The sequence below is a fragment of the Dendrobates tinctorius genome, unplaced genomic scaffold (assembly GCF_039654945.1).
Source record: "Dendrobates tinctorius isolate UK_male_01 unplaced genomic scaffold, ASM3965494v1 ptg000064l, whole genome shotgun sequence".
Classification (NCBI taxonomy): domain Eukaryota; kingdom Metazoa; phylum Chordata; class Amphibia; order Anura; family Dendrobatidae; genus Dendrobates; species Dendrobates tinctorius.
Genome location: NW_027361732.1, coordinates 23,730,316 through 23,755,259, shown reverse-complemented (window position 1 = coordinate 23,755,259; position 24,944 = coordinate 23,730,316).

Sequence of the window (24,944 nt, the reverse complement as noted above, 5' to 3'; positions counted from 1 at the left end):
CACAGACAGCTCCAGTGAGCAGGAGGCAACATTTCTGTCAGATGGTGACAGACTACATGTCTTGCCCTGTCAGTGTACTCCCAGACTGCTCTTCTACCTTCAAGTTTTGGTTTTCTAAGCTGGATACATGGCCAAGAGCTTAGCCAGTATGCATTGGAGGTGCTGGCTTGCCCTGCTGCTAGTGTATTATCGGAACGCGTCTTTAGTGCCGCAGGTGGTGTACTAACAGACCGTCGCACACGACTATCCTCCCATAACGTTGACCGGCTTTCTTTTCTGAAAATGAGCAAGGCCTGGATCTCGCCGGAATTTGCCAGTCCTCTTCCAGAATAAATAATTGGTTGGCAACAGTATCCAGGTCTCCTGTTGTGTTCATGTTTCTACCACCTGAACTGTAATCCCTGGGCTCCAACACCGCCAGTTGTTGCTCAGAAGTGCCGTCTGAAAAAGAAAACACTAGCTCCTGTGTTAGTGGGGTTCAGTAATGCCAGTTGCTCCCCCGCTGTGTGTCCGGTAAAGTCTCCTGCTGCCTACACATTCAAACTACATCAGATTTTACACTTGCTCCAAGTAGGCCTCAGCGTAAACCCTGATTGAACCTGGGCTCCAACATCGCCATTTGCTGCTCAGAAGTGCCGTCTGCACAGAGAAAAACACATGCTCCAGTGTTAGTGGGGTTCAGTAACGCCAGCTGCTCCTCTGCTGTGTGTCCGGCAAAGTCTCCTGCTGCCTCCACATTCAAACTACATCAGATATAAAACTTGCTCCAAGTAGGCCTCAGCCTACTCCATGATTGACCCTGGGCTCCAACACTGCCAGTTGCTGCTCAGAAGTGCCGTCTGCACAGAGAAAAACACATGCTCCAGTGTTAGTGGGGTTCAGTAATGCCAGCTGCTTCTCTGCTGTGTGTCTGGCAAAGTCTCCTGCTGCCTCCACATTCAAACTACATCAGATGTAAAACTTGCTCCAAGTAGGCCTCAGTATTATGAATGGGAAACCGAGGAGGAAAAAAGACAACAAGCTAAGTCTCAGAAAACCAGAGAAGTTGGTAACTATGCAGATTGCAGATCCCTGATCTTACCAGCACAACTAGCAGCAGTCGTGGAGCGCTCCTACGCTGGTCCTAAACGCCTCGTCACAACCGGAGAACTACATAAGCCTAAAGCAGGAAAAGAGGAAAACTAACTGCCCCAGAGCAGACCCCAAAGGAAAGACAGCCCCCCACATGTATTGATGGTGAAACAAGATGAAAATACAAGCAAAGGCAGGAAAATAGGCTGAGCAAACGATGGGACCCGGCTAACTAAAAAGGACAGAAAAGTAAAGACACTGTCTGCAATCTGCCAAAAAAACCTACAAAAATATTGTCCAACACTTCTGATAGCAAAATTAACCCTGAAGTCACTAGACTTCTAAACCTATATCAGCACTCCGAAATATTCTGAGACAGAGCAAAAAAGAGGCCAATCTAATAAGGGACAAAAAGCAGATTGGCAAATACTGATTAATAGGAGTGGAATTTCAGCATAGCCCCAGCAGGGGCAGGCTGAATACACAAAAAACTGAATTGACCAACAAAAGCAAGTGTGAACATTAGCAAAAAAACAAACTTAACTTGAGAAGACTGGAGGAGAGCTGAAGTCCAGGACCTGAGAAGCAGACTGAATCACCAGCACCCGGTTAGGGCGTCGGCTGTCTTATATCCAGTCTGATACTCCAGAGATCCAATCGTTAGCTTCCTCATCAGGTGGTAGATCACTACCACTTAAACCAACCGCACTACCTCCTGTCACCTCCAGAGGGAGAACGGAAGGGGAACTCTCAACTGGTGGAGCAGAAAATGAGTTCATGACACCTCAGCCTACACCATGATTGACCATGGGCTCCAACACTGCCAGTTGCTGCTCAGAAGTGCCGTATCCACAGAGAAAAACACATGCTCCAGTGTTTGTGGGGTTCAGTAACGCCAGCTGCTCCCCTGCTGTGTGTCTGGCAATATCTCCTGCTCACTCAACATTCAAACTACATCAGATTTTACACTTGCTCCAAGTAGGTCTCAGCCAACTCCATGATTGACCCTTGGCTCCAACACTGCCAGTTGCTGCTCAGAAGTGCTGTCTGCACAGAGAAAAACACATACTCCAGTGTTAGTGTGGTTCAGTACCGCCAGCTGCTCCCCTGCTGTGTGTCCGGCAAAGTCTCCGGCTACCTCCACATTCAAACTACATCAGATTTTACACTTGCTCCAAGTAGGCCTCAGCCTACGCCATGATTGACCCTGGGCTCCAACACTGCCAGTTGCTGCTCAGAAGTGCCATCATCACAGAGAAAAACACATGCTCCAGTGTTAGTGGGGTTCAGTAATGCCAGCTGCTCCCCTGCTGTGTGTCCGGCAATATCTCCTGCTCCCTCCACATTCAAACTACTTCAGATTTTACACTTGCTCGAAGTAGGCCTCAACCTACTCCATGATTGACGCTGGGCTCCAACACTGCCAGTTGCTGCTCAGAAGTGCTGTCTGCACAGAGAAAAACACATGCTCCAGTGTTAGTGGGGTTCAGTAACGCCAGCTGCTCCCCTGCTGTGTGTCCGGCAAAGTCTACTGCTGCCTCCACATTCACACTACATCAGATTTAAAACTTGCTCCAATTAGGCCTCAGCCTAAACCCTGACTGAAGGAAAAAGGTGTGGCACTCACCTAGATTTGCAGTGCAGTGTTTCTTTATTCAACCATTAAAGGTCACACATTAAAAGATGGGCAGATAACATGAGGCATGCGGGAAAAAAGACAGACGACAGCCGTTTCGCGTACACAGACGCTTCAACAGGTCCAGGTGTGTAATTACGTGATGTCATTTCCTTAAATAGGTCTGTGACTAACAACAAGTGAACATTTAAAAAAACATGAATGAACATTTTCAATTAAAATCAAGTAACATAATTACATCTTTATGCTGACTGCAGGAACAATCACAACAAGAATTTTTTTCAAAAGGAGTGTATAAAGATCCTTACAAAAAATTCTTTTCTTTACAGAAAATTTATTTTACAAAAGGCATTTTTTTACAAAAAAATTTTTTACAAATTTTTTTTTTCTCTTTACAAAAAAATAGACAGATCCAACCTATCATTCAGTCCTAAAGGACCCTGCGCTTTAGATTTAATCATCCATCTGGCTTCGGGTCTCATCAACAATTTATTATGATTACCACCTTGTGGTGGAAATTTTACAATTTCCAAACCAGCAAAGCGTAATAATTCAGGGTTGGAATTGTGTTTTTCTTGCATATGTTTTATTAAGCGCAAAGACCCTTTTCCTGTACTAATCGAATGATAATGTTCACGGAATCTTGTTGCAAGTGGTCTAATAGTTTTTCCTATGTAAAAAAATAAACAAGGACAAAACAAAATATATACCACAAATTTACTTTTACAAGAAATAAAATCTTTTAATCTATGCTGAATGGGTCCGATTTTTAGAGGATTGGAAGTCATATGTAAGTGACAGTAATTACAATTACCGCATTTAAAGTTCCCTTTTGGTGAATTTTTTTGTAACCAGTTTTTATCAAGAGGTAACAAACGATTATGAACTATAAGATCAGCTATATTATTAGTGCATTTATATGCAAATTGCGGAGCCATAGTACAGATTTCCTGCAAATCTTTATCAGAGCGCAAAACATGCCAATTTTTTCTGATGGCTGTGTGTATAACCCTATCAATGGAACTAAAGAAAAATCTCTTTTGTGGATTTATTTCACTATGTATTTGCTTTTTATGGCGTTTAGTGACCCTCTTTAATAAATCGCTTTGAGATATAGCTTTAACTCATTAATGAGCTTCATTCAGAACACCAATGGGATAACCTCTCCTCAACAAAAGTGTTTTTAATTCCTCAATTTGCTTATTACAGATATCATCGTTATTGTTCAGTTTCCTTAATCTAACCATATGACTAAAAGGAATGGGAAAGTGGACAGAGCAGGAGACATTGCCGGACACACATCAGGGGATCAGTTGACGCTACTGAACCCCAGTAACACAGGACAAAGTGTTGATTGTGCAGACGGCACTTCTGAGCAGCAACTGGCGGTGTTGGAGGCCAAGGTAACTACAAGAGACAGAGTGGAGCCAGAGGCCTATTGGAGCACGTTTAAAATCAGTAGTAGTCTACAACAGATATTAAACTTGATGAAATTAGGCCTCAGCCTACACCCTGATTGACTCTGGGCTCCAACATCGCCAGTTGCTGCTCAGAAGTGCCGTCTGCACAGTCAACATATGCTCCAGAGTTAATGAGGTTCCGAAATGTCATCTGATCCCCAGCTGTGTGTCCTGCAATTTCTCCTGCTCTGTCCACACTCACACAACTACAGATTTTAAACTTGCTCCAATTAGGCCTCTGTCTCCACCTTGTTTGTAGTATTTTCCCTGGGTTCCAGACCGCCAGCTGTTTCCCGGCATTGTCTTTGGCACAGGTACTCCCTCCTGCCCAGCCTGGCTCCAGCATGCCTGCTGTTTCCGGATAGTGTCAATGTCACTTTGCCACCAATACGTTGTCCTTTCGTGTTGCGGTCGGGTTAGCCGAGTCTATGGTGCCTGCAGTTTATTGGCTTCCTATGTGGGCTGCGGGATCTGGCAACAAAGGCTGGTTCCGTAGTGCCAATAGGACAAGCACCCCCAGTAGGACATGGGTTTTGGTAACTGCGGCAGGCTCGTAGCCTTGCAACTTTGTTTTTCATGGGTACCTTCTGCTACCCATCCGGATTCCTGTACTGTCAGCTGGTTCTCGGTAGCGCCTTTGGCTTAGGTGCCTCCTTCTCGGTATCCAAGTTCCAGCAACACCTGCTGGTCCTTGGTAGAGCTTTCTATCACAGGCACCTCCTGCTTAGTAACCAGGTTCCAGCACCATCAGCTGGCCCTTGCTAGTTCCATTGGCTCTTGCAGCTTCTGCTACCCATCCGGGTTCCAGCACCGTCAGCTGGTTCTTGGCAGTGCCTTTGGCTCATGTGCCTCCATCTCGGTATCCGAGTTCCAGCAACGTCTGCTGGTCCTTGGTAGTGCTTTCTAGCACAGGTACCTCCTGCTTAGTAAACAGGTTCCAGCACTGTCAGCTGGTCCTCGGTAGTGCCTTTGGCTCTTGTTCCTTCTGCTGCCCCTCCTGGTTCCAGCACCATCAGCTGGTCCTCGCTAGTTCCATTGGCTCTTGCAGCTTCCGCTACCCATCCGGTTCCAGCACCGTCAGCTGGTTCTCGGCAGTGTCTTTAGCACGGGTACTCCCTCCTGCCCAGCCTGGTTCCAGCACGCCTGCTGTTTCCGGGTAGTGTCAATGTCACTTTGCCACCAATACGTTGTCCTGTCGTGTTGCAGTCGGGTTAGCCGAGTCTATGGTGCCTGCAGTTTATGGGCTTCCTATGTGGGCTGCAGTATCTGGCAACAAAGGCTGGTTCCGTAGTGCCAATAGGACATGCACCCCCTGTAGGACTGTGGGTTTTGGTAACTGCGGCTGGCTCGCAGCCTTGCAACTTTGTTTTTCATGGGTACCTTATGCTACCCATCCGGGTTCCAGTACCGTCAGCTGGTTCTCGGCAGTGCCTTTGGCTTAGGTGCCTCCTTCTCGGTATCCGAGTTCCAGCAACGTCTCCTGGTCCTTGGTAGAACTTTCTAGCACAGGTACCTCCTGCTTAGTAACCAGGTTCCAGCACCGTCAGCTGGTCCTCGGTAGTGCAAAAGGCTCTTGTTCCTTCTGCTGCCCCTCCGGGTTCCAGCACCGTCAGCTGGCCCTCGCTAGTTCCATTGGCTCTTGCAGATTCTGCTACCCATCTGGGTTCCAGCACCGTCAGCTGGTTCACGGCAGTGCCTTTGACTTAGGGGCCTATTCTCGGTATCTGAGTTCCAGCAACGTCTGCTGGTCCTTGGTAGTGCTTTCTAGCACAGGTACCTCCTGCTTAGTAACCAGGTTCCAGCACCATCAGCTGGTCCTCGCTAGTTCCATTGGCTATTGCAGCTTCTGCTACCCATCCGGGTTCCAGCACCGTCAGCTGGTTCTCGGCTGTGCCTTTGGCTTAGGTGCCTCCTTCTCGGTATCCGAGTTCCAGCAACGTCTGCTGGTCCTTGGTAGTGCTTTCTAGCACAGGTACCTCCTGCTTAGTAACCAGGTTCCAGCACCATCAGCTGGTCCTCGCTAGTTCCATTGGCTATTGCAGCTTCTGCTACCCATCCGGGTTCCAGCACCGTCAGCTGGTTCTCGGCAGTGCCTTTGGCTTAGGTGCCTCATTCTTGGTATCCGAGTTCCAGCAAGGTCTGCTGGTCCTTGGTAGTGCTTTCTAGCACAGGTACCTCCTGCTTAGTAACCAGGTTCCAGCACCGTCAGCTGGTCCTCGGTAGTGCCAAAGACTCTTGTTCCTTCTGCTGCCCCTCCGGGTTCCAGCACCGTCAGCTGGCCCTCGCTAGTTACATTGGCTCTTGCAGCTTCTGCTACCCATCCGGGTTCCAGCACCGTCAGCTGGTTCTCGGCAGTGCCTTTGGCTTAGGTGCCTCCTTCTTGGTATCCTAGTTCCAGCAAGGTCTGCTGGTCCTTGGTAGTGCTTTCTAGCACAGGTACCTCCTGCTTAGTAACCAGGTTCCAGCACCGTCAGCTGGTCCTTGGTAGTGCCAAAGGCTCTTGTTCCTTCTGCTGCCCCTCCGGGTTCCAGCACCGTCAGCTGGTCCTCACTAGTTCCATCGGCTCTTGCAGCTTCTGCTACCCATCCGGGTTCCAGCACCGTCAGCTCGTTCTCGGCAGTGTCTTTGGCACGGGTACGCCCTCCTGCCCAGCCTGGTTCCAGCATGCCTGCTGTTTCCGGTTAGTGTCAATGTCACTTTACCACCAATACGTTGTCCTGTCGTGTTGCGGTCGGGTTAGCCGAGTCTATGGTGCCTGCAGTTTATGGGCTTCCTATGTGGGCTGCGGATCTGGCAACAAAGGCTGGTTCCATAGTGCCAATAGGACAAGCACCCCCTGTAGTACTGTGGGTTTCGGTAACTGCGGCCGGCTCGCGACCTTACAACTTTGTTTTTCATGGGTACCTTCTGCTACCCATCCGGGTTCCAGTACCGTCAGCTGGTTCTCGGCAGTGCCTTTGGCTTACATGCCTCCTTTTCGGTATCTGAGTTCCAGCAACGTCTGCTGGTCCTTGGTAGTGCTTTCTAGCACAGGTACCTCCTGCTTCGTAGCCAGGTTCCTGCACCGTCAGCTGGCCCTCGGTAGTGCGATTGGCTCTTGTTCCTTCTGCTGCCCCTTTGGGTTCCAGCACCGTCAGCTGGTCCTCGCTAGTTCCATTGGCTCTTGCAGCTTCTGCTACCCATCCGGGTTCCAGCACCATCAGCTGATTTTCGGCAGTGCCTTTGGCTTACGTGCCTCCTTCTCGGCATCCGAGTTCCAGGAATGTTTGCTGGTCCTTGGTAGAGCTTTCTAGCACAGGTACCTCCTGCTTAGTAACCAGGTTCCAGCACCGTCAGCTGGTCCTCGGTAGTGCCATTGGCTCTTGTTCCTTCTGCTGCCCCTCCGGGTTCCAGCACCGTCAGCTGGTCCTCGCTAGTTCCATTGGCTCTTGCAGCTTCTGCTTCCCATCCGGGTTCCAGCACCATCAGCTGGTTCTCGGCAGTGCCTTTGGCTTAGGTGCCTCCTTCTCGGTATCCAAGTTCCAGCAACATCTGCTGGTCCTTGGTAGTGCTTTCTAGCACAGGTACCTCCTGCTTAGTAACCAGGTCCCAGCACCGACGGTTGGTCCTCGATAGTGCCATTGGCTCTTGTTCCTTCTGCTACCCATCCGGGTTCCAGTACCGTCAGCTGGTTCTCGGCAGTTCCTCAGCCTTCTTCTACCTTCTGCTACATTTCCAAGTTCAAGTTCTAGCTTTTGGAAATGGTTTTTTGTTATCACTCTGGATCTCCCTGACGATGACCCTGAAGACGACCCCGAAGAAGACGACGACCATGAAAGCGATGACCCCGAAGACGATGACCCGGAAGACCACCCCGAAGAAGACCAAAAAGATGACCCTGACGAAGATGAGCAAGAGGACAAAGAACATGAAGACAACCACCAAGATACAGAACAACAAGAGACAGAAGACCAAGAAGTAGAAGACCAAGAAGCAGAAGAACAAAAAGCAGAAGAACATTAAGCATAAGACTAAAAATCAGAGCAAAAGATGTTACTGTATCTAAATTATAAGCAGAAGAAGACTAAGCAGTGTATGGGGGTGAGTCCATTCCTCCTCGTGGTGCCCCTGGAAAATGCCTGCTGCTGCTGGCCAAACTTAATGCGGACAAATCCTGTTGTAAATCTTTTGTGACAGGCAGAATGGAAGGTGTAATCTTCAAACTTTTATAGATAACAACTACAGGAATGACTGTCACAAGTAAGAATATGATGAAGAAGAAGAATAGGAAGAAGATGGAGAAGTAGAATATGAAGAAGAATAATAGTTGAATAAGAAGAATATGAAGAATGTAAAAAAAAAGAATAATAGGAAGAAGGTGAAGAAGAAGAAGAAGAAGAAGATGAATAAGGTGACGAAGTTGATGAAAAAGATGCTGCTGCTGCTGAGGATCATGAAGGAGAAAGTGTGGGAGAAGTAAAATAGAAGGTGAAGAGCATGGAAGTAGTGAAACATACATATCTGACAAAATATAAAAACGGTTAACATAGTCAATATCTTTGTAACTCTGAACATCTTTAAAAAAAAATTATTCCTGCTATTCCATTTGATTGGGCTAAACCTCTATGCCTTCAATGTCTCCTCCACCTCCCCCAATACATTCTACATTATTATTAGTTGTTTTTCTTCATGTAGAATTAACCTGCAAGGAAAGAAAGTGTTTTTTTTTAATTCCGATATTTCTGTCCCATTGACTTGCATTGGTTTCCGGTTTTGGAATCGGAGATATCCGATACTTTTTGGGTATCGGTCCGATCCAATCCGATCCGATATTTCACGATATCGGATGGTATTGCTCAACACTATTGGTTACACAAATCTGGAATCAGGGGTAAGTGGTACGTATTCCTGACAGTAATCTTGTTGAGTTCTCTAAAGTCGAGGCAGGGGCGCAAGCCACCATCTTTCTTTTTAACAAAGAAAAACCCTGCTGCTACTAAAGAAACTGAGGGTCTTATATGCCCTTTTTGGAGGCTTTCCGTTATGTATTCCTTCATTGCCAGATGCTCAGGTCCTGACAGATTAAATAAATGGCTTTGGGCAATTTGGCCCCAGGGATTAGGTCTATACTGCAGTCAAATGACCTATGTGGGGGTAATGTCTCGGCCTCGCTTCGTCCTCGAAGTCCTTGAGGTACTCCGGAATACCCTCCAGACAAACTGAAGACTCGCAGGCAGGTTTTGCAGGTGTAACACAGAACACAGGTTTATAGGCACAGTCAATACTTTTAGGACCCCACTTAACAATTTCTTTTTTCTCCCAATCAATAACTGGGTTGTGCCATTGAAACCACGGCATGCCCAATACCAGCCCTTCGGGCAGGTTTTCCATGACAAAACATTTCATCTCCTCAACATGGGAGGAACCAACATGCAAAATAAAACTGTTAGTAACATAATGAATCCCCGAACGGGTGAGAGGGGAAGAGTCAATGGCCACTATCTTGACCCTGGAGACGGTACTGGAATTGACCAGGTTAAGTGATGAACCGCAGTCCACCAAGGCTGTAGACATAAAATGACAGTTGTCTATTACCAGTTCAACATTAAATAGAAATTTAGGGCATGAGGAAAAAAGTACCTGGGGGTCTGGGCAGCCTCCTCGATCACTACCCAGACCTAGTAGTTTCCCGTCGGCTTGGAGGACGTTGGACATACTGGACAATCTCTCCTCCAATGTCCTGGTTCCCCACAGTAAAAGCAAAGTTGTTTCTCACGGCGGCACTTCCTCTCTTTATCTCTGACCGAGGTGGCACCAATTTCCATAGGCACAGGACTGGCCTCCACCTCTTTACTACAGGAAAACAAGGACAACTAAGAGTGCATAACCCCTCTAGCTCTGAGCCGGCGATCCATCCGCATGGCTTGGGTCATGGCATCTTCCAGACTGTCAGGAACATGGATGCAGAGCCAGGGCGTCCTGAAAGCGTTCCGACAGGCCCCTACGGAATAGTCCACGGAGAGCAGCATCATCCCAGGAGACTTCCACTGACCACCATCGGAACTCAGAGCAGAACCACTCTGCTGACTGCCGACCCTGACGTGTGTTCATCACCATGTCCTTTGCCAAGCGAACCCTGTCTGGTTTGTCATAAATGTGGCCCAAGGCCTCAAAAAATGCATCCATAGTTATACGTTCTGGGGCTGTGGGGGCTAGAGAGAACGCCAAGGCTTGGGGGGCACCTCAAAGTAGGGAAATAATCACCCCCACCCTCTGAAATTCTCCCCCAGACGAACGGGGTCTCAGGGAAAAGAATAATTTGCATCCCTCTCTAAAAGCCCTGTACTCCCTTTTGTCCCCAGAAAAAGAGTCTGACAGTTTAACAGGAGATTCCGGGGATGTAAGTGACATGTCCCTGATCTCAGGACCGAGAGCTCCCTGTACAGTATTAACCAGCTGCTGCTGGGTTTGGGCCATAGAGCGCTACTCCATATTAAGTTTCTGAAACATCTGTGATAGTTATTTAACCTGGTCAGATAATGTTTGCATGGGGTCCATGATGCAAGCTGTAATAACCACACTCACACACCTTACTCTCAGGGGCGGGGGGAATGAACTGTTATAGGTCGCTTATAATGTCAGGATCCTGACAGCGCCGGCGTACAGCCTCCACTGAGCAGGGACTCACCCGCACTGTAGGGGGCCCGGGGACAGGTACAGCCGGAAAGTACAGATGCACAGGACCTGTGGACGCTGAAGTTTAGCAAGCAGTTACAGGACCTACGGTCAAGTGACTGCAAGGGGGCGGGGCTTAGCGTCCTTCTTTCAGAGATGGCAGGACACTATACAGAAAACTCAGAGTCAGGCAAAACGGAGGTCATACACAGTACGGGCAAGCGAGGTACAGGAGGGATATACAGATGGGAGGTCAGACAAAGCCACAGGTCATACACAGCACAGGCAAAGCAGGTACAGAGTCAGCAAACCAGAGACGTAAACCGTAACAGAGCAGGGTCAGAATACCAGGCAGATGGACAATGATTGGCTTGACGCACGGACAGAGCAGGGTCGGGCACACTCAGATAGGAGTATAAGCGACAGGGGACGGCTCTCCCCTGAAGCTATAAAAACCCTCCCCAGATCCACAGAGAGGCTCTCAGAGTTAACTCCTACACCACCTACCCAAAACTCAAAACACACCATGACATAAGGTGTATGTAAGAAGTGAAATCTCCGTATATATTTTGTGAGTCACAGGCGCTCATCCAGTATCTATTTCACCGTAATCCAACAAGCAGAAATACGGTACTGTATCAGATGTGTACAGCTGTATACGTTGTTGGCGAAACTGTCAATCTCCGTATATGTATTTACATAATGTCACACACACATGCTGACTCTATGTAGATGTGACTGTAATAAGAACACCAGATCTCAGATAGTGTTTGAGAATTGGACAGCTCAATACGGTGTATGTAGAAATGGCAATGTCCGTATATGTATTTACAGAGTCTCACAGACACACGCTGGCTCTGTGTAGATGTGACCGTAATAAGAACACCAGATATCCAATACTGTTTGATAATCGGACAGCTCAATATGGTGTATGGAGAAATGGAAATGTCCGTATATGTATTTACAGAGTCTCACAGACACACGCTGACTCTGTGTAGATGTGACCGTAATAAGAACACCAGGTATCCGATACTGTTTGAGAATCGGACACCTCTATATGGTGTATGTATGGAAAAATGTTAATCTCCGTGCATTTTTTTACGGAGTCACACACATATAGCATGTATTTGTCCGTGATACCAGCCGGTACACGGTAGTGTGTGAGGAGCGTACACCTCTATACGATGTGTGAAAAAATTTACGCTCAGTATCTACTGTGCAGAAAAAAAGGAATAAAAGGATTTTTGCTTTTAAAAAAGCAGTCTGCACAGCAGTGTGCAAACAGCAATGCAGCTATCAGGGAGCCTTATAAGGCAGCCTAATAGCCAACAGAGCTGCTGCACACAAATATATCCTCCCCTGTCACTGCACACTATACTGTTGTGTTGTACAGTGACATTCGTTATCAGCAGAAGCAATTTGGTATTTTTTTTTGCCTGCCAAATCACTCTACCTATTGAGAATGAGCAGCAGCAACCTCTGCCTATGCTAAGATCGGCAGAAGTAAGATGGCGGTCGGCAGTCACGGCCTTTTATAGGCACTGTGACACCACACAAAGACAGCCAATCACTTCAATGCCCTTCTCAAACATGGTGGGGACCACTGCCTATGTAATCGCGTTGCCCACAGTGTGCGTCCTTGATGATTGGATGAGAAAAGGCGCTGGAAGCATTGTGGGTAATGCGACTTTGGCGAGCAGGTCGGCGACCTCATGGCCAACCTCACGCTATGGTCGGGTTTCGATCGGCAAAACCCAACTTTAGCCAAAGCCGGCGGATTCTGAATTTGGCCAACCCGTTTCGCTCAACTCTACTCATAGCTTGAGGGCATGGATAGATGTGGTCTGGAACTAAGCTCATGGCTGGCAGCTCAAGGCCAAGATGGTTGCAGCTTGAGTAGGTGCGGTTGTCACCAAAGTTGTCAATGCATCCAGACAAGTGGTTACAGTCGGTAGGTTGTAGAGCATTTTATCCTGCTGCGCCTTCTGATGGGAGACTTCCAGGTACAGGGCTGAGAAAGGGGACGCCTGGGAACCAGCAGATTCCATCTCATCTGCAACTGTAATGGGCTGAGTGGTGGAACCACTGTGCCATGGACCAAAGAAAACTTGGAGGGGGTAACTAGGTGCTTCACCAAATTCAACATTGGATACATGGTGACTGACGATACCATGATCCGAGGCAGGACTAAGGAGGTGGGACCAGGTGCTTCTCCAAGACTGATCTTGGGAAGATGGCAGCTGACCACCTAGAGATGGGTAGCTATGATGGCTCGAATGAAAATATGGTAGATAAAGGCAGGCACTATAGGAACATGGGAACTATAGATTCAGACTGGACCAGCTGATGTACAGATGAGTGCTGGTAGGTGCAGAGAGGACCAGGTGAAGAGCAGAAGAGCAGTGTCAGGTGTGGACTGGACCAGCTGAAGAACTGAAGAGCACTGGCAGGTGCAGACTGGACCAGCAGATGAATAGATGAGCTGGCACAGCTGATAGATAGACAAGCGGGCACGGCTGATGGACAGGCAGGTGGACGCTGCTGATAAACAGGTAGGTATTGTCATGATCCATGCTGGATCATGACAGATAAAAGCACATGTAACCTTTTTTTTTTCCTTAAGCTGTGTGCTTGAGTTTGGTTTTGCCCCCCGGTGGCCATTAGGATTATTACACAGTGGTGTCTTTTGTTCTAGTTTGCCCCCGGTGGTGGTGAGCATCATTGCACTCTGGTTTCTTTAGTTTAGTGTATGTGATTATAAAGCAGGCGATTGCTCTCGCTCTGCTATAAAAGAGTGTCAGGTGTTGCAATCACTATTGGTGATAGTGTTCATTTCAACCATCCTTGGTGGAGGAAGGATCTAGAGAGAGGTCCTGGCAGCTCAGTCAGAGCCCTGGTGTGGAAGGAGTCAGAGGGGATTTCCTTGCAGCTCTGACAGAGCTTGGTGGCAGCTATTCGGGAGGAAAGCTGCATTCTAGTGGTGGACTCTGTTGCTGGAAGCAAGAGCAACAGAGCAAAGCTAAATGGTGTTTCCCTGTTTGTATTTTTTCCTGGTGTGTATTAGTACAGCAGTGGGACCAGTGCCTTCATCACCCAGCTCCCTAGCAAGGGATAGGTGTAGGGTGTGCTAGGGTGACAGGTATCCTGATCGGCACCCAGTGCAGAACCGGTCTAGGGAACATTAGGAGTGTGAGGGACACTGACTCAGGGGAGTGCATGAGGTCTCCATGCCCCGTTCCCTATCGCATGGCCCACCATTGTAACTGTTTCCCTTCCCCTGTGTCTTGTTGTTTTAGTTACCAGCCTGCGGGCAGTGTTACACAGGACAGTTTCACATGTCGTGTCTTGTTTCAGTTACCGGCCTGCTGGTCACCTCACACAGGATGTGTCCACGTGACAGGTATACGGGGATACGTGCACTGGGACCTGAGAACCAACAAGAGGGTTTAGGAACAAATTTACAACATTACACAGGCACCTCCATGTTGAAGGAGGTGCCTTTTATAGTAAGTGTCCTCCAGCAATTGACTGGGGACACTATAGGAGGATGCGTGCAGCACCTTTACGAAAGAGGAAGCGCACTCTTTCCCTAAGCACAGTGCCTGGGGACCTGCATGCTGTGTGCGCACCCCGGGTGGTTGTAGGCATGGAAGAGGGAGATAGAGCAGGATGAGGGCTGCAGTGATGAGCACTCTGGCATCTCTGCTGGCAGAGATGCCGGCACTGCAAAAAAGTCATCTTTAATTGCATTATTGTCAAGAGATAAATGACTTTCATCTATAATTTTAGTTAAAAGATAATAATTTAATATTTTATCCCTGATGCACCTAATAATTTTACTCTACAGTAGTAATGTTGATGCAATATACTATGTTAGTTGACGTTTTTGAGGAACATGCTACAATAAAGTTAATTTTCAATAAGCCTTTCCAGAAAATGGTCTCTGAGCCTGTTTATAGAGGTATATTCAAGTCTAGGAGTTATCCCCTCTTCACAGGAAAGGGAATATGTTTATGATTGCTGAAGTCTGACTGCTGGGACCCCTATGTGACTGGAGCTGTTGTCAGTTCTGCGCATCACCGCTCCATTCTTTCTTATGGAAGTGCAGAAGACCAGCCAAGTGCAGTACTTAGCTATCTCCAGTGGTTTTCTTAAGATTAAATGGAGCAGTAGTGCAACAGATCGACCAATGCGCCATTCACATAAAGCTTTTCATAGCCCTGCTTCTTAGAATTGGTGGGGTTCACAGCAGTGAACCCCTTAGTGATTTGGCAGTTATCCTCTATTGTATGGGAATAATCTGTGTAAGCTGCTATGAATGATAAGCAAGGCTCTCTGTTTTTGAGTGTATGCTCTTATAGTCAGTGTGACTATCTTTCTCTCCTCTCCCACAAGTGTATTTTTTGAGCAATTACAAGCTTTGAAGTATTGAGTTTTGCACAAATTTATTTGCTGCAAATCAAATTTTTGAAGAAAGTTCTGCAAAGTCTGTGAATTTGAATTTCAAAAGATCTGCTCATCTCTTCTTGTCAGTCAAGTGTCTCTCAAACTAAGATCCATTGTCTTCACATCCTGAGTGAATCTGTATTAGGAGTGTCAAACATATTTACAACATGAATTAGCTGAAAGATAAAGCTAAGAATAGACCAAGTGCACAACAAACATTCTGAACAAGAGATATCTGAATTTCAGAACTCTATCAGTAAAAAAAGGTTTAATCTGACCGCTAAACGACGTAGCGAGATAAAAAGTAAAAACGCCAGAATTATGTTTTTTTGGTCGCCGCAACATTGCATTAAATTGCAATAACGGGCAATCAAAAGATCGTATCTGCGCCAAAATTGTATCAATAAAAACATCAGCTCTGCTTGCAAAAAATAAGTCCTCACCCAACCTGAGATCACGAAAAATAGAGATTCTATGGTCTCAGAAAATGGCACAATTGTTTTAACAAAATTTGGACTTTGTTTCACCACTTAAATAAAAAAGAACCTTGACATTTTTGGTGTCTATAAAGTCGCAATGACCTGGAGAATCATAATGGAAGGTCAGTTTTAGCATTTGGTGAACATGGTAAAAAAAAATCCAAAAAACTGTTGTGGAATTGCACTTTTTTGCAATTTCACCACAATTGGAATTTTTTCCCCCATTTTTGAAACAAAATACGGTAAAACCAATGCTGTCGTTCAAAAGTACTGCTTGTCCCGCAAGAAACAAGCCCAAGCATAGCCATATTGATGGAAAAATAAAAAAGTTATGGCTCTGGGAAGAAGGGGAGCAAAAAAAAGAAATGCAAAAATGAAAAAAGAAAAGGCTTTGAAGGGGTTAAACATTTACAACTATTCAATCCTTATTACAAAGTAGGTTTATTAGCAAAATGTTATAAACTTTCTAAAATAACCAATCAAATAAGAACAATTGAGGACATTAACCTTCCGTCAGGAACACCTGATCTGACAGATACAGCTCTTTTAGGCTGTGTGCACACAGTGTGTTTTTGATGCATTTTTGCTGTGTTTCAGCGCGGAAATGGGCCAAAAACGCTATGGAATCCTTATACAAGCTAATTCAATGACAATCCTGAAATGTTGTGCACATGACCAGTAAATTTCCTTTGAGTATTTGCAGTGCATTCTTTTTTCTGCAGCATGTCAATTCTTTGTGCGTTTCTGCAGCATTTCCCAAACATTGACTTCAATTGAGTCAATCCAATTCGCAGCAAAAACTCAATTATAAAAATGTTTGCGGATTTGCTGAGTTTTTGTTTGCTGGTAAGACTGTCAGTCAGAGCGCTGCGAGGTCATGCTGTCAGATGTCAGCGTGACACCGCAGCTGTTCCTGGGACCAGCAGCGGTCATAACAGTGACAGCAGGTGCCGCTCATCTGCCGTTGCCTGTGCTCACAGTTAAAAAAAAGTAAAATAATTGCATATGTATTCAAATAAAAATAAAAAAACAAATTATACTCCCCTCACACCAAATCCCCGATGCCCTCATCTCCCAGAAAAAATGTAAAATAATAAATCACAATATACTCACCTGTCCACCGTAATCCACATATTCCCGAGTGTCCCATGGTGATCTCACTTGTAGAACAGTCACATTTGGAGATGTGACTGCTCTACCCAGCCACTGGCGATACACTGACAGGAGGTAATCGCTTCTGCAGTGTATCACTGAGCTGCTGTGAGAGAGTTCAACAGAGTTCATAAGCTGATCTGCTCCAGTGCTCTCACTAACGGCACCGCTGCATGAGAACTTTCTCAGTGCAGCTCAGGGAAAAGAGGGAGACACAAAAGCGCAAATAGGGTCTTATCAAATGTTACACAGAGTTTCCCACCAAGAGAACTACTCACCTGGTGAGAGTGAAGGAAAGACATATATTATTGGCGGCTGCTGCAGGTCCACAGGTCAGTGCAGGACCTGGTTGAAGCATACACTTAGGTAGGAAGGAAGGATCATCCCCGTGCTGCCGCAAGAAGAATTCCAAATATTGTCAATATTTGTGGTACGTCCTGATGAAGAGGTCACCTGAACCCTGAAATGCGTAGAAAAAAAAACATTGAAACCTCTACAATTTTTGGAATTCTTCTTGTGGCAGCGCAGGGATGATCCTTCCTTCCTATCTAATTGTCACTGCAGCTCAGTGATACACTGCGGGAGCGAGTACCTACTGTCAGTGTATCGCTGGCTGTCTTTGAGAGCAGTCACATCAGTGACTGCTCTCAAAGAGATCAGGATCATCATGGGACATTATGGATTATCTTCACTGTGGACAGATGAGGAATATTGCGGTTTATTATTTTATTTTTTTTGCAGGGGACATTGGCTTAGGTGGATTAGGCATTTGGTGAGTATGGTTTAATTAACTTTCAATAAAGGAGTCTGTGTCATTATTTCAAATAAATGACTTCATTCTCGATGTCTCTGTTTTATACAATATCACTATAGGATTGCTAATGGATAGATGTCTTATAGATGCCTCTCCATTACTATCCTGTTAGGGATGGCGGAACGCACTAAATATAAAATAATGGAAAGTGCGTTCTCCGCCCGGTGTCCACCATGCAGAAGGTGTAAATACTGCTGCTAGATAATGGCGAACACTAAATATGGCGGCATTATTGCATGCGGGTTGGAAGTCACCCGGTGTGCGCTGGGCATACTCTGTTGGCTTTACAGAGACGCCTAATGCATTAACATAAATACTGAGCCTGTTGGACACACAGGTCTCAGAGAAGTGCACAGGAGCTGGACCCTAGGCAGAGGGTGAGAGTTTGTCTAGACCTACCGTGCATGCGGCATCGCATCTGCGGACGCCGAAAAGGCGCTGCAGACTGAAGCGCGGCGACAGACACTGCCGCTAATCGACAATGCCCGGAAGCAGGCGCACTGTTGGATGCTAGCACTGTGGAAAATGCTGTTATGGCTTGTAGCTTGCCACTGGCTGACGCAGACTCTAAAGCCAAGTCCCTATACACACTCGTAATATCAGAGGAAGGGGATCTTAATGAGTCATTCGCAGGTTCAAGCATCCATCATCATTCACACAGTAACAACTAGAGACTATAGCAGCGCATGGCCAAGCGGCCATGCGGACCTTTTATAGCCGTGCGCTTCCGGGACCTTCCAGATCTCTGAGATGGACTAATCAGATCAGGAGAAGGACCTGAGCATGTGACTCCCAATCTCCAATGGGAGATCGTCTCGTGAGCATGCCCAGTAGTGCAACGAGAGGACTTAGCCTCTGGAGTGTTTTGTTGCAGAGCAGCCTGCATTGCTATTGTTGACCCAAACGTGGCAGCAACAGCCAGACCCACAGAGCAGGTCTGGGCAGAGCGTCTGGGACGCCGAGACTCCTGAGCATTCTCCTCTGCGGTCGATAGATAATGGGAGACCGCAGAATGTGAGCCTCTGGATTCCTGCTGAGCCACTGCAGGAACCCGACGCCTAACATTACCCCCCTCCCCCCTGAGCCTTCCAATCCACCAAAAAGAAATTTTTTTGCCATGTACAACCTTGTGTCCCACAGAGGCATAGGCCTCAGACTCATCCGAAGATAAGTCTAATGTCCCGGCAGATGACTCGGAAAACCGGGGCATGTGAACAGGTTTGAGACGGGACACATAGAAGGCGTCAGGGATGGCTTAGTTGCCAGGAGCAAAAATTGGAGCGAGGCGCCGATGTGTGTCGACAGGTGTCTTCATTCTCTCTATAGAGGCTTGAGCGGCATGCGGGGTGCGATCCAAACTGTCGCGAACCTCCATTGCCCGGACTGCCACTGGCAAGAGATACCGTAACCCAGCCGGCCTCTGTTTAGAGGAGCTGTTCCGAGCACAAAAGGCGCATGCCTGAATGTATTTTTTAGTGTCCCAAGCCCTGTGCGGCCACCAATAAGACCTTGCCATGAGTCTTGTGGTCCGCTTGTAACCAAAGTGACCACCCACCCTGGATGCATGTGCCCACATGAGAACCTTGGACCTCAGGTGAGGCATGACAAAGGTCTTGGCCGACGGCACTGACTCAAGGGCGACCGGAACCATGGGCCTCAGATTCCCAGTAGGGGGCGTGGAAAGCCCCGCGGGCACCTCCGCAGAGGCTACTTGGACACTGCCCCTCATGCACCTTCCCACACAGTCCTTGCTCCAGCCCAGTATACTCCCGGAGAAACACTCTATATGAGCGGAATGGCAACAGAGCCAGGTCGATGCCCTTTGGAATAATGAGCAGGGACAACGTCTCGTGATGAGACGGGGAGATTGAGAACCCCAGGGGTGCTGTCTGGTGGGTAATCTGAGATGGTAAGGTAGATCTGTTGACCACCTTGACGGTCATGGGGTGAGGAAGTGGCACCAGTGGAACAGCATGCTTTTGGGCAAGGCTGAAGACATAAAATTTCCTTCTGCCCCTGAATCCACCATGACCTCTACATCCCAGGTGGAAGCTCCACTGTCTAATGTCCCTCAGAATGCCGGTTTTGAGGAGAAAGTTTTCATATTAGGTAGATCCCCACCAACTACTACTGGAGGTGAACGTTTTTTCGATCGCTGCGGACACCTGTTAGCCAGGTGGCCAGACTGGCGACACAGGTAACAGCATGTGGAGCCCTGTGCCGGACGCGGTTTGGGACCGGTATGAGACACATCTATGGGCTCAGGAGGTATGACTTCCAGATCAGGGGGTTCAAGAAATTCAGAGATGTCGGGGGCCAACCTAAGCTTCTGTCTGGATTGAGTACGCTCCAGCCCGTGCTCCGTAAAACGGAGGTCAATATGGGTGGAAATAGCAATCAACTCCTCCAGACTTACGGGAACCTCCCTGTTAGATAAAGCATCTTTGACATGCTTAGCCAACTTTCTCCAGAACACAGGGATGAGTGTTTTATCAGGCCACTCTAGCTCGGAAGCCAGTGTCCGGAAACGGACGGCGTACTGACTGACCGACAGGGATCCCTGTGTTAACGCAAGTAACTGGAGAGAGGTGTCATGAGTGACCTGGGGCCTCAAAAAGACCTGCTTTAGTGATTTTAGAAACTGAGCAGCGCTCAGTACCACACTGTCATCACGCTCCCATAGTGGCATAGCCCATTCCAACTCCCTACCTGACAGGAGGGAGACAATAAACCCCACCTTAGCCCGCTCTGTAGGGAATCATGTGGCCAGTAACTCGAGCTGGATAGCACACTGGCTCACGAAACCCCTACAGGTGGCACTGTCACCAGAAAATTTATCAGGCAAGGGGAGGCGGGAAATTGTCGGCGAGGGCGTAGACATGGACGCACGGGAGACAGCTTCTGCAATTGTCTGAGCGGCGACCGCAGCAGCATCCACAGCCGAGGTGGAACTCTCAAGGGCTGCCAACCTGCCCTCCAGCTGCCGAATGTACCGCTGTAGCTGCGGTTGGACCGCCATTATTAGCCAGACCCTGGTGCTAGTATAGTGTTAGGGACGGCGGAATGCAATAAATATAAAATAACGGAAAGTGCGTTCGCTGCCCGGGGTCCACCGTGCAGAAGGTGTAAACACTGCTGCTATTATTGCACGCGGGTTGGACATCACCTGGCGTGCACTGGGCGCACTCTGCTGGCTTCACAGAGACGCCTAAGGCAGTAACATAAATACTGAGCCTGTTGGACTCACAGGTCTCAGAGAAGTGCACGCACGGTATGTGGTCACAGGAGCTGGACCCTAGGCAGAGGGTCAGAGTCCATCTAGACCTACTGTGCATGTGGCGTCGCAACTACGGACGCTGAGAGGAGCTGCAGACTGCAGCGCGGCGACAGACACTGCCGCTAATCGACAATGCCCGGAAGCAGGCGCACTGTCGGATGCTAGCTCTGTGGAGGATGCTGTTGTGGCTTGTAGCTTGCCGCTGGCTGGTGCAGACTCTAAAGCTAAGTCCCTATGCACACTCGTATTGTAATATCAGAGGAAGGGGATCTTAATGAGTCGTTCGCAGGTTCAAGCATCCATCATCATTCACACAGTAGCAACTAGAGACTATAGTAGCACATGGCCGAGTGGCCATGCGGACCTTTTATAGCCGTGCGCTTCTGGGACCCTCCAGATCTCTGAGTTGGACCAATCAGATCAGGAGAAGGACCTGAGCATGTGACTCCCGATCTCCAATGGGAGATCGTCTCGTGAGCATGCCCAGTAGCGCAACGAGAGGACTTAACCTATGGAGTTTTTTGTTGCAGAGCAGCCTGCATTGCTATTGCTGACCCAAAGGTGGCAGCAACAACCAGTCCCACAGAGCAGGTCTGGACAGAGCGTCTGGGACACCAAGACTGCTGAGCAATCTCCTTTGCAGTCATTAGATAATGGGAGACCGCAGAATGTGAGGCTCTGGATTCCTGCTGAGCTGCTGCAGGAACCCGACGCCTAACACTATCCTATGGACTTGATGTCACCTGACAATACAAAGGTGACATCAACCCCACAAATATAAACCCCACTTCCCACCGCTACAGGGCAAGTGGGAAGAGCGAGGCTAAGCAACAGATTTGGTACATCTTATAGAAACACCTTTTTGGGGGCAGCTGAAAGTTGATGCTTTAGTCTGGTATGGGGCCAATATCCATGGCCCCTTCCTAGGCTATTAATATCAGCCCGCAGCTGTCTGCCTAGTCTTCGCTGGTTAGATTTTTAGGGGAACCTTATGTCAATTTTTTTATGGTGTCCCCCCTGTAAACAAGCTAGTAAAAGCTAAGCAAACAGCTGTGAGCTGATATTAATAGCCTGGGAACGTTTAAGGCTATTGGCTCCTTCCCAGAATGTTAACATTAGTCCTCAGCCTTCGGCTTTCCCTCTGTTGGTTATTAAAATTACGTGGGAGACCACACAATCTTTTTTTTCTTTAAAATTAACAGTTGCTGTTTGGTTACAGCCTATAGACATTCATTCTGTTAATGCTCCTTCATAGGCTAGTGACAACTTGTGTGTTTGTGTGTCTGTTTGTTTACTTATCGACTTAGTAATGAGGATTTCAGGCTGACACCTTTTCATTAATAAAGCCCCCATTACACACTGCGATATCGCTAGCAATATCGCTGCAAAGTCACCGATTTTGTGACGTTGCAGCGATATTGCTAGCGATATCGCTGCATGTGATACCTACCTCCGACCGGCTCCCCCGCTGGTAATCACTGATCGCGCAAGAAGCTGCTGGACCATTCCTCGTCGGCCACTTCCTGCGGTGCTTCCTGCTGTGACGACGAGCGACGTGTGGAGCCGGGCGGGAGGACACAGGATCGCCGCGTCTGACAGGTAAGTAGCGACCCCCGTCCCCAGCGATGTCGCTAGTGAGATCGGTCTGAGTGGCAGCTCACTAGCGACCACCTAGCGATGCACCAGCGATCCTGACCGCGTCAAATCGCTGGTCGGGATCGCTGGTGCATCGCTTGGTGTAACGGTGCGCTAAGCCTAGGGCTAGGTGTCTGCTGACACCAAGCCCTAATCATATTATCCTGATCCCACTTCATCAGAATGAAAAAGGTGGTGTTAAATTAAGAAATTACATCACAAAACTTTTTTTTAAATATATTTATTTAGCTCAAAAAAGTCTTCATTGCTGTACAAAATTGCATGCAAAAACTGTTGCAAAAAATGCATACAAAAACGTAGCAAAACTGCACCAAAAATGCTGCAAAAACGCGCGTTTTTGACAAAGCATTTTTCCTACCAAGAAATGCAGAAACCTTGCAGAAATTTCTGCAAGCAAATACTCAATGTGCACACATAGCCTTAGCTTAATTTCTCCCTCCTCACCAGATTGTCAGGAAATCCCCCACCCCCAATACCTTCCTGACACTTGATGCTTTGTGAAACCTGGTATCACTGTTGTACTGCAGAGATTTAGGAGAGCAGATATAACTGTGTGTGCACAGACACATTGTTCCCTTACACATCACACTATTTAAGGTTTGTATTTTATGTTTTTAGTCATCACAATTGTTAATTTAGCTTGTTTTATGAATGGTTGGTGCAAAGGCTGTGGATATTTCAAAGAAGTAAGTAAGGTTTTCTTACAAATGAAAGTATGCTTCTCAGACATATTGTTCCCTAAGGCTGAAGTCACACTGCCGAATTTCTCATGCGATAATCGCATCGCATAGCACGGACTGGATGGCACCTCTCCTGACCTGAGCATGATAGCGTGATGGATTACAATGCAGCTGTCAAGCTCAGGTCAGGAGAGCAGACAGCCAGTGCGAGTTTTACGATGTGATTCTCGGACGAAAAATACGCCAGTGTGTCTCTGCCCTAACACATATTCTCTCATTTGCTTCAGATTATCTGCTGAAAAGGAGAGGAAAATGTAATCATGTTGATGAAGTGAAGATGCTGTTAGATGATGATGATGATGCAGACCCTACACTGCATGAGGACTTAGGAGAAGAAAGTGAGATTGATTCTCATGATGAGGTGGAAGTATTTGAATTTGATTCTGAAACAGAGCAAGATGGTGACAGTGATGAGGATGAAGAAGATGTAGAATCATATTATATGGGAAAATATAAAAAAACACATGGAACAAGAAGTCACCCATGCAAACTAAACATAGGGAACCTCAAAACATTCTCACTCACCTTCCTGCAGTTAAAGGAACAGCAAGGAATGCTAAAACTGCAGCTGAATGCTGGATTAGCTTATTCACAGATGACATTCTGGACTCTATTGTCACATACACAAATCAATATATAGACATTATAAAGGACAAGTTCATCTGCGACAGAATCATCAAGCCAACAGATGAAATAGAACTAAGGTTCTTTTTTAGGATTGCTATATCTTGCAGGAGCATATAGGAAAAATCGCCAAAGTTTGGAGGACCTTTAGGGTATAGATGGTGATGGAATAGAAAAATTTGGCCTTGTTATGTGTTTAAAAAAATTCAAGATCCTAAATCGTTGCCTTCGGTTTGACGACAGAACTACCCTAACCCAATGTAAAACATATGACCCGCTTGCTCCGATTTGTGATGTATTGCAAAAATTTGTTGAAAACTGTAAGGAAAGCTATTGCTCTAGGGAGAACGTCACTATTGATGAAATGCTCCATGGTTATCATGGCATATGTACATTTCATCAATACATTCCATCAAAGCCGAGCAAATACGGAATTAAAATGTATTCCCTTGTTGGTGCCAGGAAGACCTACACATACAACCTTGAAATTTATGCAGGAAAACAGCCAGAAAGCCCATATCATGTCAGCAACAAACCCAGTGATGTTGTGAAAAGAATGGCTGAGCCCTTATTTGGATTGGGTCACAAAATAACAGTTGACAATTGGTTTTCAAATTGTGATTTGACTGATTATCTGAAAATGCAGAATCATTCATATGCATGTACTGAAAGAAAAAATAAAAAAGAATTTGTAAATGTGAATGGGAAAAACAGTACAGCAGTATGTTTGCATTCAATAATGGAAACGTTTTAGTTTCCTATGTACCGCACAAAAATAAAAAAATTAATTCTTGTAATTCTTGTCTCAAGGCTGCATGATGATGATGCCATTGATCCTGGGTCTGAAGCACAAAACCCCAGAAATAATTGCATTTTATAATGCAACCAAAGAGGTGTGCTCAAATTTCAGCATCAGCAGAAACTCCAGGTGCTAG